This window comes from Nomascus leucogenys, chromosome 4, assembly GCF_006542625.1.
Source record: "Nomascus leucogenys isolate Asia chromosome 4, Asia_NLE_v1, whole genome shotgun sequence".
Lineage (NCBI taxonomy): Eukaryota > Metazoa > Chordata > Mammalia > Primates > Hylobatidae > Nomascus > Nomascus leucogenys.
In genome coordinates, this window is record NC_044384.1 from 32,050,858 (window position 1) to 32,065,522 (window position 14,665).

The window sequence follows — 14,665 nt, forward strand, 5'->3', positions numbered from 1 at the left end:
ACTCTAATTCTTCAGAGGTGTGCACAGAAGTCAAAGGCCCAGCAGCCTCACTGTGCTAAGAAGTGAGAGATCTTCTGGGCCTCAGGGTCTTTCCTGTTCAGACAGCTGAGGGCCTAAAAAGGCATCAGGTTTAAAGCTGCCGTATGGGCTGGGTCCATACAACTTTAATGGGATAAACACCCATAAATAACACCAATGAAAAGCAAAGAGGCTAGCTTTGATAAGCTTCCTAGAAGCCTAAGGCCTGAGCAGAATTTTCAGGAAGAGGGGAGAAGTAGAGGTTAAAGGGTGTAATCGCTCTGACATATGAGAGGGCAGAAATGACCCACTGTGACCATTCAATTATTCCTTATACCATGTCTGTACATTTGTGTTCCCATTCATATTTTAGTATTCTGAATTATTTACAGATTGTTGTGTCACACAACACTTCAAAATTTAGTGGCTTATAATAACAAGCATTTTTGTAGCACACAGTTCCTGATGGTGAGGAATCTAGGAACAGCTTAGTTGGGTGGTTCTAGCTCAGTCTTTCATGAGGTTGAAGTCAAGGTATTAGCCAGGGTTGTAGCCATTGTACAGCCATTGACTGGGCTAGAAGATCTTCTAATTTCTAAGTTCACACATGTGGCTGTGGGCAGGAGGCTTTGGTTCCTCACCACATGGGCCTCTCATGCCTGCTGGCCTTCTCCAGAGCAAACGATCTGAGAAACAGAGAGGGAGAGGGGAGAGAGACAGAGACTGTAGTGTTTGTATAACCCAACCTCAAAAATACCATACCATCACTTCTGCCATATTCTGTTGGTCATGTAGAACAAATCTGATATAATATAGGAGGGGACTACACAGGGTATGAAGACCAGGAGGCGGGATCACTGGGGGCCATCTTGGAGGCTGGTGACACTCATACTTTATCTTTCCTCCCATGCTATTATACACATTTTACACATTGTGGATGCTAGTGGACAGTGCAACTTACCCAGAACTCTCCTGACCCCTAAGCTAACAGTGTGGACTGACCAATAGATCCAAATATAGAATTTGTAGCTTGATGTCTAAAGAAGTTAGAGATATTTTTATTCCTTACAGATTATAAATTGAGTATTTTAATTGCTTTGGTGATAGAAATTTTTTTTCTAAATCTGAGATAATATTTTAAATACATTCTTGAGCCCAGGCAGTGAACTGCTTACTCCTGGCTTGACCACAGTGGGTGCTGACCGTGACCTCTTTGTTCCGTGTCCTTGCGTCTTTTTCAACCTGTTCATCAGATCAACTCTGCCCTCCCCTTTAGCTTCTCCGGGAGACAAAGCGCAAGCTATCAGCCCATTAACATAACTTTGGAACCACTTAAGATGGGCTATTTCAAAAGGTACCAAATTCCCTGATCTTATAACTGAACCATTTAACTAGATCATCCTGCAAAGAGAAAATGCGTTAAAAATACCAGTTAATTACTTTTTTTTAATTCCCAAGGCACAAATAAGTCCTAGTTAACCGTCTTTGCACATTTATATATTTAGACATCAGGATGTGACTCTATCGCAGTCACAGCAGCCAGCAGGCACAGGAGTCGAGGACGGCTGGCTCAAAAGTCATGAGACTGGCTTTCTCAATTACATAGGGATGTACTCGACAGAATGTATTGCCTCATACCATCAGGTACTTATGGTGAAAAGCCCTAGGAATAAAATCCTTGAACCAAGGCCTTATTAGCAATTCTTTTTTTTGGAGAATACCCATTGTTGGCCAAAGCAATATGGTGTACCTTAAGTATCAATACTGAGAAATGTTAATTAAGCCTCAGTCCTGCCTTGATATGCCAGATGAGTAAAAGTCAAAAGGGGGTTCAATTTACTCCTTGGAACCAATTAGCATAAAAAAATCTGAGGACTAAAGACCATACAATCTTTGAGCTAAAAAATTCATCTAGATTTTAGAGCAGACAATATAATAAAGGACCTATATTGGAAAGGCCACTGAAAACCTATTCACCTCAGGTCAAGCATGTCAGAACTGGTTTATGGGCCAGGCTAGCCCCCATTTCACTTTTAAAGTGATATTTCACTTTATTGAAATCTAGCTATCTAGTGGTCCAAATACTTGGAACCAAATAAGTATTGAATGAATGAATGAATCGTAAGTCCCAGTCAAAGTAGGTTTCACCTCTTGATACACTGAAATTCAAGCCCTTTGCCAATGGGAGAGACTCTTTGATGCTGTCTCAGAGTCCGGGTACCTTTATTTTTTGTACCACCTAAGGAAGATTGATTATCTGGTTTCTGGTTAATCAACATATTGGAAGTGGTGAAATGAAAAGAGAAGTTGCTTCCATAGGCAGGCACAGACAGTAGTAAATCATGGCAGGTGAAACCTCAAAGAAGGAAGAGACAGGACACTCACAGAAAGCACACATCTGCTGAAGGAGTCATGGTCGTCTGTGGTTGGAGAGAGGAGCAAATAGCCTTAACCACCTTCTTAGCTTTTAAAGGAATTAGTTGTTACAGCTCAGTACTAATTCATTTATGCATTCTTTCATTCGAAGAATACTTGTCACCCAGGTGCCAGCAATGAGGAAATGAAACACTGTGTTGGGTGAAAGCTAAGGTCTTCTAGCTCTAGGGTTCTGCAAAACTTGAGCATCTACATGCAAAGCCGATTAATATAGTTTGAATGTGTCCCCTCCAAAATTCATGTTGAAACCTAATCCCTATTGTGGTAATATTAAGGGGTGGGGCCTTTAGGAGGTGATTAGGCCATGAAGGCTCTGCTCTTATGAATGGATTTGTTCCTTATAAAAGAGTTTGAAGGGACAAGTTCCACCCTTCTACCATGTGAGGACACAGGATTCATCTTCTTTTGACCCTTCTGCCTTCTACTAGGTGAAGATGCCACTGTGAGATGAGGCCCATTGATGGAGCATGCCCTCATCAGACATTAAACCTGCTGGCACCTTAATCTTAGACTTCCTGGCCTCAAGGACTGTGAGAAAATAAATCTTGCTCCTGATAAGTTACCCAGTCTCAGATGTTTTGTTACAGCAGCACAAATGGACTAAGACATCTATGCTGGGCATTCTACATTCTCTGAGTCTATTTCCAGGTCCCACTAAATAAAAAGCCTAACTCATATTCATACTACTCCGTAAAAAAGGCAAGGAAGCTTAATCTGCTTTAGGAAGATTTTCATCTCCATAGGTTTAACCAAGTGAGTGTTGGTGCTCATCTGGGCCCACAGCCTGGTGGAGCAGCATCTTCTCGGAGAGGCAGGAAATGAGGCATCACCACCTGTCTGTGGCACACGTCAAGGAGTAAAGGCTGAGGCATCATGTTGCTCTGTTAGGATTGCAGCACAGGTAGACAGTGGGAGAGGGAGAGCCTCCTGGGAAGACTGGTGAGAGCATCCCAGAACTCCATTGGTCCCAAAGTCAGGCACGTGGTTACAGTTTTGGTGAAATCAAGAAAGGGGCAGCACAGCCAGGCACAGTAGCTCATGCCTATAACCCTAGCACTTTGGGAGGCCTAGGCAGGTGGATCACTAGAGGTCAGGAGTTTGAAACCAGTCTGGCCAACATGGTGAAACTTCGTCTCTACTAAAAATACAAAAATCAGGTGGGATTGGTGGTGGGCACCTGTAATCCCGCTACTCGGGTTACTGAGGCAGAAGACTCACTTGAACCTGGCAGGTGGAGGTTGCAGTAAGCAGAGATTGCACCACTGAGACTCCATCTCAAAAAAAAAAAAAAAAAAAAAAAAAAAAAGGGGCAGCCTATGGGTATGGAAACATCAAAAGGAACATTCCCTTCTAGTGTTAGTGAGGGTGCAGGACCACTTTCCATGTAATAATCTAATTCTGTTATGCCCTGTAGCATAATTGACCTGCAGAACCTTGTATAATTGTAAATCATGTGGTCCTGGTATTCTCTTAAAGTGTCTAGGTTACTGAAAGCAATTTGGGTTTACTAAAAGATTTATTTATGCCCCCTTCATCGAGTCTTCCAAAAATGCCAGTCTTCTCCCAGATTTACAAAATCTGTAAATTGGAAGAGACTGCAATAAGCCCATTTCACCAAAAATGATTTGGGGCCCCTGTATGTGCTAGTTGTTTAGAGTGCCTCCAAGGGCACACACATGGGTATGGTGCCATTCCTCTTAGCCAGGCATAATGAGACCTCAAGCTGCTTGAGGTCTAAGTGATGGGCCCAGGTTGGACAATCTAGGGTGCCATGGCCAATGGCAATGTCAACACACAACATAAAGGAGGAGGAAACCAACAAGCCGAACAATGCCTTGTTTTTCTTCATTTCACACAAAATGGAGGGTGTTAGTATGGAGAGGACTATTGGAGGCCAAATGTCATCATTTTGAAGCTGAGGACAGGAGAATTGACAAAGTTCAAGAATGTTTCCTGGGCATATTGGCAGTCATAGGCAAAGCCAGATCCGGGTCTTGGATCTCCTCTTTCTTAGGCCACACTCTTCCCCGCTGGCTGTCAGTCTAAGCCTGCCGACAACCACTCTTACGTAGGGCAAGTAAGATGATTCTCATTTCCTGGGTTGGTAACTAAGACTTAGAGAGGCTAATGAGTCATCTAAGGACATACACATATGATGGATATTTAATCTTCTAAAGAATGATTTTTTAGTGCCAAATGTGGAATCAAGAGCTGGTTCTTTTCCTCCAATTAAATGAGCCCTTTCATAGAGAACCCAATTCACCTGAAGTAAAAGCAAGTTTTGATGCCTTTTCTTATGAGTCTAGACCCTTTTAGAGGAGAAAGAGGCCATATCAGGTGTAGTTCAGAGCACAGACGCTGGAGCCAGATGCCCACTCATAAGCCACGTATCCTGGGATAAATTAATCTAATTTCTGTGTGCTTTAATTTTCTCAACCAGAGAACAGGACCAGTAATAGAATCTATTCCATGAAGGTGTTGAGAGGATTACATGAGTTAAGACAAGTAAAATGCTTTAATATAGTGCTTGGCACAGAGTTAAATGTTAGCTGTCAAGCTATCACTCAGCCAAGGGGACAGTAAGAGTTATTACGTTCTCGGCCTTTTATGGAGGATATGGCGGCCTTTTTGCTTCTTACTGCAGGTAGAAAAGGAAGCACAAATCCATCTCCATCTGGATGTCCACTGTCTGAAAATCTTCATAAAAGTCACAGAAAATTGACAAATAAGCAGGACCAGCAAGCTTCTGTTAGTCACTTGAATTCAAATTCAAAACAATTGACTTTACTTTGGCCAATGAATCAAGCTTTTAATGTCATCAGGTATTGACCTCATAGCTGAGTCCTGCTAACATAGGGTACATTTCTTCTAGTGGCACTGGTTTCATAGGCTACACTAATCTACACTTGACCATGGCAGAGATGAGTGTCAAATTAAGGAAAATGGATTTGAGAGCTCCATCTTGTTTGTTAAAGGCACAAATCTCCCCTCCAAGATGTAAAGCAGATCCCAGGGCCAGGACCTGATTCATGATTCATATCCCATTCAGATGATTTGCTGGATATTCTTTTTATTTATTTCTTCACCAATTTTTACTCCTTTGCAAATCAATCTGCCTATGATCAAATCTGTACTTCAGTTAAGCAAATATTTTCGAGAGCTGCTGTATATCAGACACATTGCTAGACCTTGGGGACTCAGAGATGACTAAGATACACACTTCCTGCCTCCCAGGAGCTTGCAGCCTGTTTGGGAAGGCATACACACAAAGGTCAGGATGTAAACCCAGAGGAGGGGCACCTAACCAACCAGAGAAACAGAGGAGCTTCTGAGACCCCAACTCCTTCCACTTTCCCCTCCATCAACTGCCCCACCTCTCTCTTTCTCTTTTTAGCAAAACCCTTCAGAAGGCTTCTCTACATATGCTGTTTCCAATTTCTCTCCTCCCATTCTCACTTGAACTTGCCCCTTTAGGCTCTAGCCCTGTCCTCCCCACTGACTGTTCTTATCATCATGTTTCTAGATCTAATTGTCAGTTCTTGGTCCTTATTTATTTGAACTATCAGTAGCATTGGACACAGTCAATCACTCTTTCTCCTAAAAACACTTTCTTCACTTGGCTTCTGAGATATCCCATACTCCTATTTTTCCTCCTGCTTCACTGACTGCTGCTTCTCAGTCTCCTTATCAACTTGACCACTTGATGTTGGTCCCCCACAGCTCAGTCCTTGGGGTACTCCTTTTCTATTATTCTTGAGTGGTCTCAACTAGTCTCAACTACATGCTGATGACTCTAAAACTTTAGTCTGAACTGCTCTCCCAAATTCAAGATTCATATAGTCAACTACCTACTAGACATCTGTACTTGGATGTTTAATAAGCACTTAAATCCATGTTTCATACTGAGGCATTGATCTTCTTATCCTCAAACCTGCTTTCTCTGCCATCTTACTATTTATTTAGTTAATGGTAAAATTATCCTTTCTGGTGCTTAGGTCAAATAACTTTTGAATCACCCTTAATTCTTCTCATTCTTTCATAATTTACATCCAACTCATTGGTATTTACACTTATCTTTACCTGAAAAAATACATCCGAAACATGACTTCTTCTTATCACCTGCACTACCATTACCAACCCATTGTCATCTCTTGCTCAGAATCTTGCAATAGCCTCTTCTCCACTGATGTCTCTGCTTCTATCCTTGGCCCTCGTTGATCTATTCATAACATAGAAGTCTATTAAAAGATGGTCAGATCATGTCACACCCCATTTCCTCACCTCCACGACTCCCATCCTAAAGTCTAAGTCAAAGTCCTTATGGTGGTCTACTGAACAGTATTCCATTGCATGGATATACCACATTTTGTTTATTCATTCATCTATTGATGGACACTTGTGTATTTCCACCTTTTGGCTATTATGAATAATGGTGCTATGAATGTTGGCATACGGGTATCTGTTTAAGTCCCTGATTTCAGTTCCTTTGGGTAGATACCTAGAAATGGAATTACTGGGTCATTTGGTAATTTTATGTTTAACTTTTTGAGGAGTTACCAAACTTTTTTTTTTCACAACAGCTTCCCATTTTACATTTCCACCAACAGTGCACAAAGGTTCCAAATCTCCAGATTTTTGCCAACATTTGCTGTTTTCTGTTTTTGACAGCTGCTCTGCTTCTTGCTCTTCCTTGAAGGGGTCAACCATCCTCTGGTCTTGGTACCTTGCACTCCCTGTTCCCTTTACTTGGAATACTGTCACAAATCTGCATGGTTCACTCTCCCATCCCCTCCAAGTCCTTTCTCAAAGGCCTTCATTAACCACTCTATTAAAATTGTACCTCTTCCCTGCTTTAATGTTTATCCATAGCACTGACAGCTTTCTAACTTACTTAATAACTTGCTATTTCTTTGTTATCTGTCCTTTCACCTTCCCCACTCTGTGATGGCAACGATTTTTTTTTTTTCAATCTGTTTTGTCACTTCTATACCCCAGTGCCCAGAATAGTGCCTGGTCTTTTAGGGATGGGCACTATTGTCAAAAATTATTATAAAATGAAAGAATGATGCCTGAGTTAAGACTTAATGGATGTACTGACTAAGGCAGACGGACAGTGCAAGGGTAGGAAAGAGGTTTTCTATGCTGAGGGAGCACATGGATCACCATGAATTGGATCTGCTTAATGAAATGGGTGAGAGTCTTCTGGAAGCAGAGACCCCATAGTTACCAAATGTATCATGAGATTGTCTTTGCTCACTGTCAGTTACCATTTTTCTCCCCTACAAGCAATAAGATATGCTTATATGCTGATGAGTGACCACTAGATTCTGCTGAGTTATAACAATGTGGATGTTGACAGCCATACATACCCTAGCAATCTTGTGAGAGAGGAGAAAGTCTATGATCTATACCTAGAAATAGACCTGCAAGATCAGTACCTTGATATTATTGTTACTATTATTATTTTTGTGTGGTGCTTGCAATGGTCATTCTGAGTCACCCATCACACATTCTATATTTGTCAGTACTTAATGCAGGAAGTTTTAGCTCAAGGCTCTTACAAAATGCTGCTACCTCCTGCTGCCCTCTAGTCAAATTAAAGGAGCTGGACCCCAACTTCCCCATCTCCATCAGCACAGGAATTTCCACCAGACCGTGATGGTGCCTGTCTATGGCTAAGTCTACCCTGCTCAGCTACTCCCAAGAAATGTAGGGCATCAGAAAGAGGCATGTGAAAATACAATAATGTAAGTCAGGGTCAGGGTAAACTGGTGCTGATGCCAAGTGCTAAGTTTTCCTCCTCTGTCCTTATACCCTTTGCTTCCTGCACCACAAAGTAGCAGTCTGGGGACCTGGTCAAACTTCATGGCAGGTGGAAATTAGGAGAGGAAGGGAGAAAACAACTAATATCTCCTGTGTGTTTTCTAAATCCAAACCCTGCTGGAGGGGCCCTCTGGGCTCAAAAGCTGCTACCTGCCTATGCTTTCTGCAGGTAGAGAAGGAGCTCTTCCTACCCTAAAGGTAGCCCTTTGCTCGCTTCTCATACCTCCACAGACGGGGAGAACATGGATCTGAATAAGTTATTTTGCAGCAACCCACAGCCACCCCTACTTCTGGCCTGACCCATTTCTCCAACTATAATGTGACTCTAATAATCCCTGCTCTGCTCTCCGTCTTGCCTAGAGGCTACTAGAGTTCATTAGATTAAAAAAATCTATAAGCTACTTTGAGCACCTTGGAGGTAAGTGCTCTATAAGTACAATGTAATAATAATAATGCTACAATAATTACCTTGATTAATTTATGCATAAGACAAAAAAAGATTCTTAATTAAGAAACATTTCAATAGTGTGAACACAGGCCCCATATACTGGAAAGTAATACTACCAGCAGGGATTCTAACTCTGGGGCAGATCGACAAAGATAATGAGCCACCCATCCTCATTCTGAGTGCCCTCTGAGTGTTGTGGGTTATGGGGAGGATGACAATGTTCTGTGGCCAACATACTGGAAAGGCAGACGATGAAAGAGAGGAGTTTGGTATTGTAATTACATAAAACAGAAACTAAGTTAACCTGATGATACCCTTATCGGACTGCAAGTAATTAAGAACCATGGTAAGCTAGTCAGTGACATCAATACAATGAATTAGTTTAAAAAAAAAGAATTAAAAAGACACAGTCAAAACAAGCAAATATGGAATCACCTGTGGGTGAGTACAGAGCTGGAAGCAAACTTTTGCGATCCTCCCTCTCTCTACCATTCAGGTTCTTAAGGGCTGCTAGGGAAGAGATGTGTGCCTCCAGTGTTATAGGTATACTGCAAGGTTACACTGAAATGTGGAGTGGATCAAGATATGTTCTCATCAGCTATAAAATTGTCCCAGGATGCAGCTCTTCTAAGACAAAAATGTGCAACATTTTTTATAGGGAAATGAAAAAGTAGGATAAGGACAACCACCACAAATCCTGTGACTCATCTTCTCTTTGTTCGGCCAACATTTAGTCTTCCCAAACAGAGGATTTGGGTGGCCAATTTGCAGCATTCAGTATGAAGTGCCAGTGCATGGCAGAATATAAGCCAGGTTACCTTAGGGGCACCCTAGTGTCTGGGTCATTTGTGGTTGCTTCAGGTTGTGCACTGGACCTGGATTAGATTTGCTATAGCTGGAGTAGCATGGGTGATTTAACCAACAAAGCACCCTGTAGGAGATCTAATGCCTTGTTTTATGGAAAGAAACTGGCTGGTGGGCCATCTTTTTTGAAGATGACCATGAATGTAGCAGGCTAAACTCCCCGTTATCCTGTGCAATTTACAGACCCATTCTCTGGGGGAAAGCTGGAGGATCATTAGGAGGTTAAGATAAGAAGTGATATTCCTCTTTTAACCACTAAGCAGAAATAGGAAAGTCTATCTACAGTGGGTCAGACATGGCTGGAGCAGGGGAAAAGAAGTGTGTGTGTGTGTGTGTGTGTGTGTGTGTGTGTGTGTGTACGTATGTGTGCGTGGTCTGGTAGGTGGGATGGGGAGAAGGTAAGCATAGTAAGACTTTAAAGCTGTAAGTCAGCTGGCCTCCAGAGGAGCAGCCCCAGTTGAGACCAGAAGAATCATTCAACCAGGTCCAGCCTAAAATCTTTGACCTGCAGACTCAAGAGCTAAAGGAATCCTTGTTGTTTCAAGTCACCAAGTTTTGAGATGGCTTGTCACAGCATGTTCATGGCAATTGATACAAATATGAAAGGATACCTAAGGATACCCCTGAGTCTGTAAAAACTGCCAAAGATCACTGCACTACTAGAAAGAGGGAGCTGGTTCTGGTCCAGCTCTAACTTGATGACCTTGGGATGTTACTCTTCTACTTTAGATCCTCTTCTCTGCAGAATGGAAGGATTGGGCTAGCTCTTACTAACTGGGGTTCAAGGATTGGTTCTGCAATGGAGGGGAGTAGGAGAGCGTCTTTGAAGCTTGTGAAATTGTATGTGTATTTCACAGGTGCATGTTTTTCATGGGAGAGGGTTGGTTCATACTTTTCACTAGATCCTTAAAGGAACTGTGACCTCAAAAATAAGAATTCCTGGAGGAGAAGCTTTCTGAAGTCTCTCAGGCTCTGACTGTCCATGCTGGGCTTCTGTGTTAATTAAACAGCACAGGAGTTAGGACTGAGTTGCCCTGTGAATGGAGGAAGGCAGGGAATGCTTCCTACCCACTGGCCTGTGGTCTGGACTTTGGTCACTGTGGGTAGAGTCTGAGTCTTGGCCTATGACCCACATAACACTTTAACTCAGAAGGAGACCCTGTGACTGGTGGGATATTTTGGAGCAGCCCTGGTGAGCTGTGGGTCGTCTCCATTGTTCTCCTCACTGTTCCCTCTGCCCACCCTTGTCAGACCAGTCCTGGATGGCCTTTTCTCCAGTTGGCTTCTTCTCCCTAGAGCCTTTCCCACCAGTGCAGTTAGTCTGATTTCTTCTTTGAGTCTCCATGCTGCTCTGAGTCTCCATGCCCTTCGAGTTCCTACTGAATGTTGTAATGTCTCATATCCTCAGCTGGACAATAAGCTCTGGAAAGCAGGAGTTATTTCTTCTGCTTCTCAGAGGCCCTCACAGCCCTGAGCAGAATATATCAGCTGACCATGGCCCCTGGACAATGCTGGTGCCAAGGCCAGCCCTTGGAACACTCTGAGTGAAGTAAGCAACTTATTTTCAGGATTTCCCTCTCCACTGCCCAGACTTCCACTGACCCTAGTTGTCACTCCAGGCTGGCGGCCCTTCCTTTCCTGGATGACAGCTGAGGTCTGTCTTATGCCTTTCTCCTCTTCTACTGGAAATTTATGTATCTTTCCAGATCCAGTTAGATGACAAATGAATCAAACTAAATTCTAGCTAAAAGTGAAATTTAGCTAGAAATGAGTTCTAGCTAAAGAGTTAAGGCTAATAACAGCAATGTCTCCCCTGGGTATTAATTCTGCATTTGAACTCAATTTTTTTTTTAACATTCTTATCCGTAGGAGCAATTTTACATCATGATTCCAGATACAAGCTGGTGGGGATGAAATTTTTAGAGCATGTGGTTCATGGCACTCCTCAGATCACACTGCCCATGCCATCTGGCATTCCGGGCTGTTCTACAAGTGGTCTTGGAGAGACTGACAGGACAGGCACATGGCTCTCTAGCAGGACCACCTCAGGCTATGGTTCATGTTTAGCCCTCACATTTTCTAAGTCACCTATAATAAGCAAGTCTGTTAAAGGGATCTTGACTTCAGAGCTGGTGTGTGTGTGTGTGCGTATGTGTGTGTACACATACTAAAACTGGATCACATTCTATGTCTTTAGCTTGCTGTCATGTTTGTTATAATGTAATATAATCAAATCGTGTAGCATGAGGAATCTCCCCAAATCATTTGCTCCGGGGGCCTGCCTTTGGTCTACAAGTTATTGTTATCACTCTCACCATTTTAAAGATGAGTGATGCTCAGCTCCCATTGTTGGTAAGCGAAAGAACTGGGACCAGAACCCAGGACTCCCACCTTCTGTCACAGGGCTCTTCTCTATCACAGATACATTGTATGAAAGACCAACTCATTCTTTCTCCCTCTCAGCTTTAAATCATTAGTAGTTACCATTGTCCATGAATTATAATAGACCAGCCATGTTGAAGCCTATCACTAGGCAGGCACACCCAGGTGTGGATGGTTTTACGCAGTAGGGTGTTGTAAAGAGAGTTATATACAAGCTGCATCTTTATAACCTGCATTTTATCTACACAACTGAGAGAAGATATCTAAAGAAATCCTTTGATGACAATGACAACTCTAGTATTCTCATGTCTGTACAGTTTGGAGTGGTTATAAGAAGCATATTGTACCTTAATCCACACGCTCAGTTTCAGGAAGACTCACCCGTGCACCACGTGCACGAAGACGAGGATGCACAGGGCACAGGAGCTAAGAGTCTGTCAGTGTCGGCTCCACCCTTGGCAAAGGGAGCATGGTGACCCAGGAATCAGAACTCCTGGGTTTTCATCGCACCTCTGACACTGATCTGTGATTCACCCCTTCCTGGGCCAGCGAAAGGGCAGCATGGATTACTTTCTAGGTCTTAGTTCCCATTCTGACATCACAGGTCTCTATGCATATTCATGCGCACAAAATAGCCCTCAGCCACAGGGAAGTCCGACTCTGCCTGAGGAGATTTGCATGGGACAGAAATCAAAGCTTTAAGCCTCAGAGAGGAAGCTCCAGTGGTGAAATTTTCGGTGTTATCTTTATGAGAAGGACGGGGACAGCGTTTGGGGGTTGAGAGAGCCAGGCCCTGGCGGGGAGCACCCCCCAAGGGGGTGCCGGATCTGCGCGGGGCTTAGGCGCTCTGATTGCGCACGTGGGCGTCTGCGCACCTGGGAAGCCACGGTGGCCCAGCACCCACCTCGGGCTCCAGGTATAAACGTAGGGAGTCTGCGGGCTCGCTTTTCGTTGGCTACTTAGTTTTAATGCCCCAAACCAATTTTAAATAAAATAAAGGAATGCCCCTAAATATTCTATATGGGGTTTTCGTCTCTTTTTTAAGAGGAACATTTCAAGACTAGTTTCTCATAGGTTTAGCCAAAAGGGAAATTAAACTCCACATTTAAATGGAGATTACGCACAAAGGAATCCATTAGTTTCAATATTTTTCAGCAGGAGGGCGCAGAGTTATTTAAATAAGTTTAGATATTAAACCTAAAGTAGCCATTAAAGCAATGTGGATTTGTCTGTTTTTTTTTTCCCCCAGAAATCTTTTTTTTTCCAGCTGACTGAAAAAATCTACTGCTTAACCGATATTTGAATGCATTAAACAAAAAATCCAGGGACTTATTAATATAGCACTTCCTTTGAATTTTTAAGTACCATATTACAGCGTACTTATTATAGCCAAGTGTCATCTTTTGGACAGATTAAACTCTCAGCGTTTTCCCTTCCCCGCCCCCGCCCCTGGCAGAGCAGCGCTAATATAAAGCCCGACATTAAACTGCACTGGCTATGGAAGAGTCTTTGATTGTCATTGAGATTATTTTAAAAGTTATTTAGGTCCCCCTGTTACATCTCTGCAAACCACTGAGAAAATGTTGCGTTGGGTTTCTCTTTGCGACATTTCTTTGGGGATTCATAAATATTGATTGTACCGTAAAAAATTGATGGAATCTTGAAACAGACTGCAGTTGAGGCAGCTGGGGAATTTACTCAATTTTTCTCAATCGCTGCAGTCTATAAAAAGAGGAGATTTTGCAAATTGTTTCTCACCTTGTCTTTTTAGTATTTAATAGCTCTCAATTCTATAGCCTTCTGAACCATGCACTGGGCATGTTTTCTATCAAAATGGAATCAGGCCTATTCAATGGGAATTAAAAGGCGCGAGCAGGTTATGAAGGGGTTAAACTCTGTTCTGTTCACTCTCTCTTTTCCTCCTCTCTTCCCACTTTTCGTTTTCAGTGTCCTGCTGTTTTGGTCATATTAATTCTACACCTGTCCACAGCTGCCCATAGATGCCCAGGAGAACCCCTCTCCTCACTTCCAAGTGCCATGATGGAGAGAAGGTCAAAGAAATAAATGACAACATCCAGGATTTTTTTTTTTTTTTTTGACGGAGTCTTGCTCTGTTTCCCAGGCACTGCACTGTCCCTCGGCTCACTGAAACCTCCACCTCCCAGATTCAAGCAATTCTCCTGCCTCAGCCTCCTGAGTAGCTGGGGCTACAGGTGTGTACCACCACGCCCAGCTAATTTTTGTATTTTTAGTAGAGACGGGGTTTCACCATATTGGGCAGGCTGGTCTCGAACTCTTGACCTCGTGATCTGCCTGCCTCAGCCTCCCAAAGTGCTAGGATTACAAGCATGAGCCACCGCACCTGGCCCATCTAGGCAACTTTTATACTACAGTCCCAGCAAGGGACACCCTGCTTCCTCTTGTTTATACAACAGAGCCCTACACCATCCTGGCATTCAAAGCCCTTTGCCCACCATCTGACTCTAAACTATGTCTTTAGCCTTATTTTCATGATTCTCCTTCTGAAACTCTGGTTTCTTCTTATGGACTTTGGCTCATACTTCTCTGTCATACTTCTCCTTCTTGTCTGGAAGGTCCTCCTTACTGTCTCCTTCTATGGTAGGCAGAATATCCACCTGCCCCCACTACACAGAGAGGGCTATGTTCTAACTGTCAGAACCTGTGAATATGTTA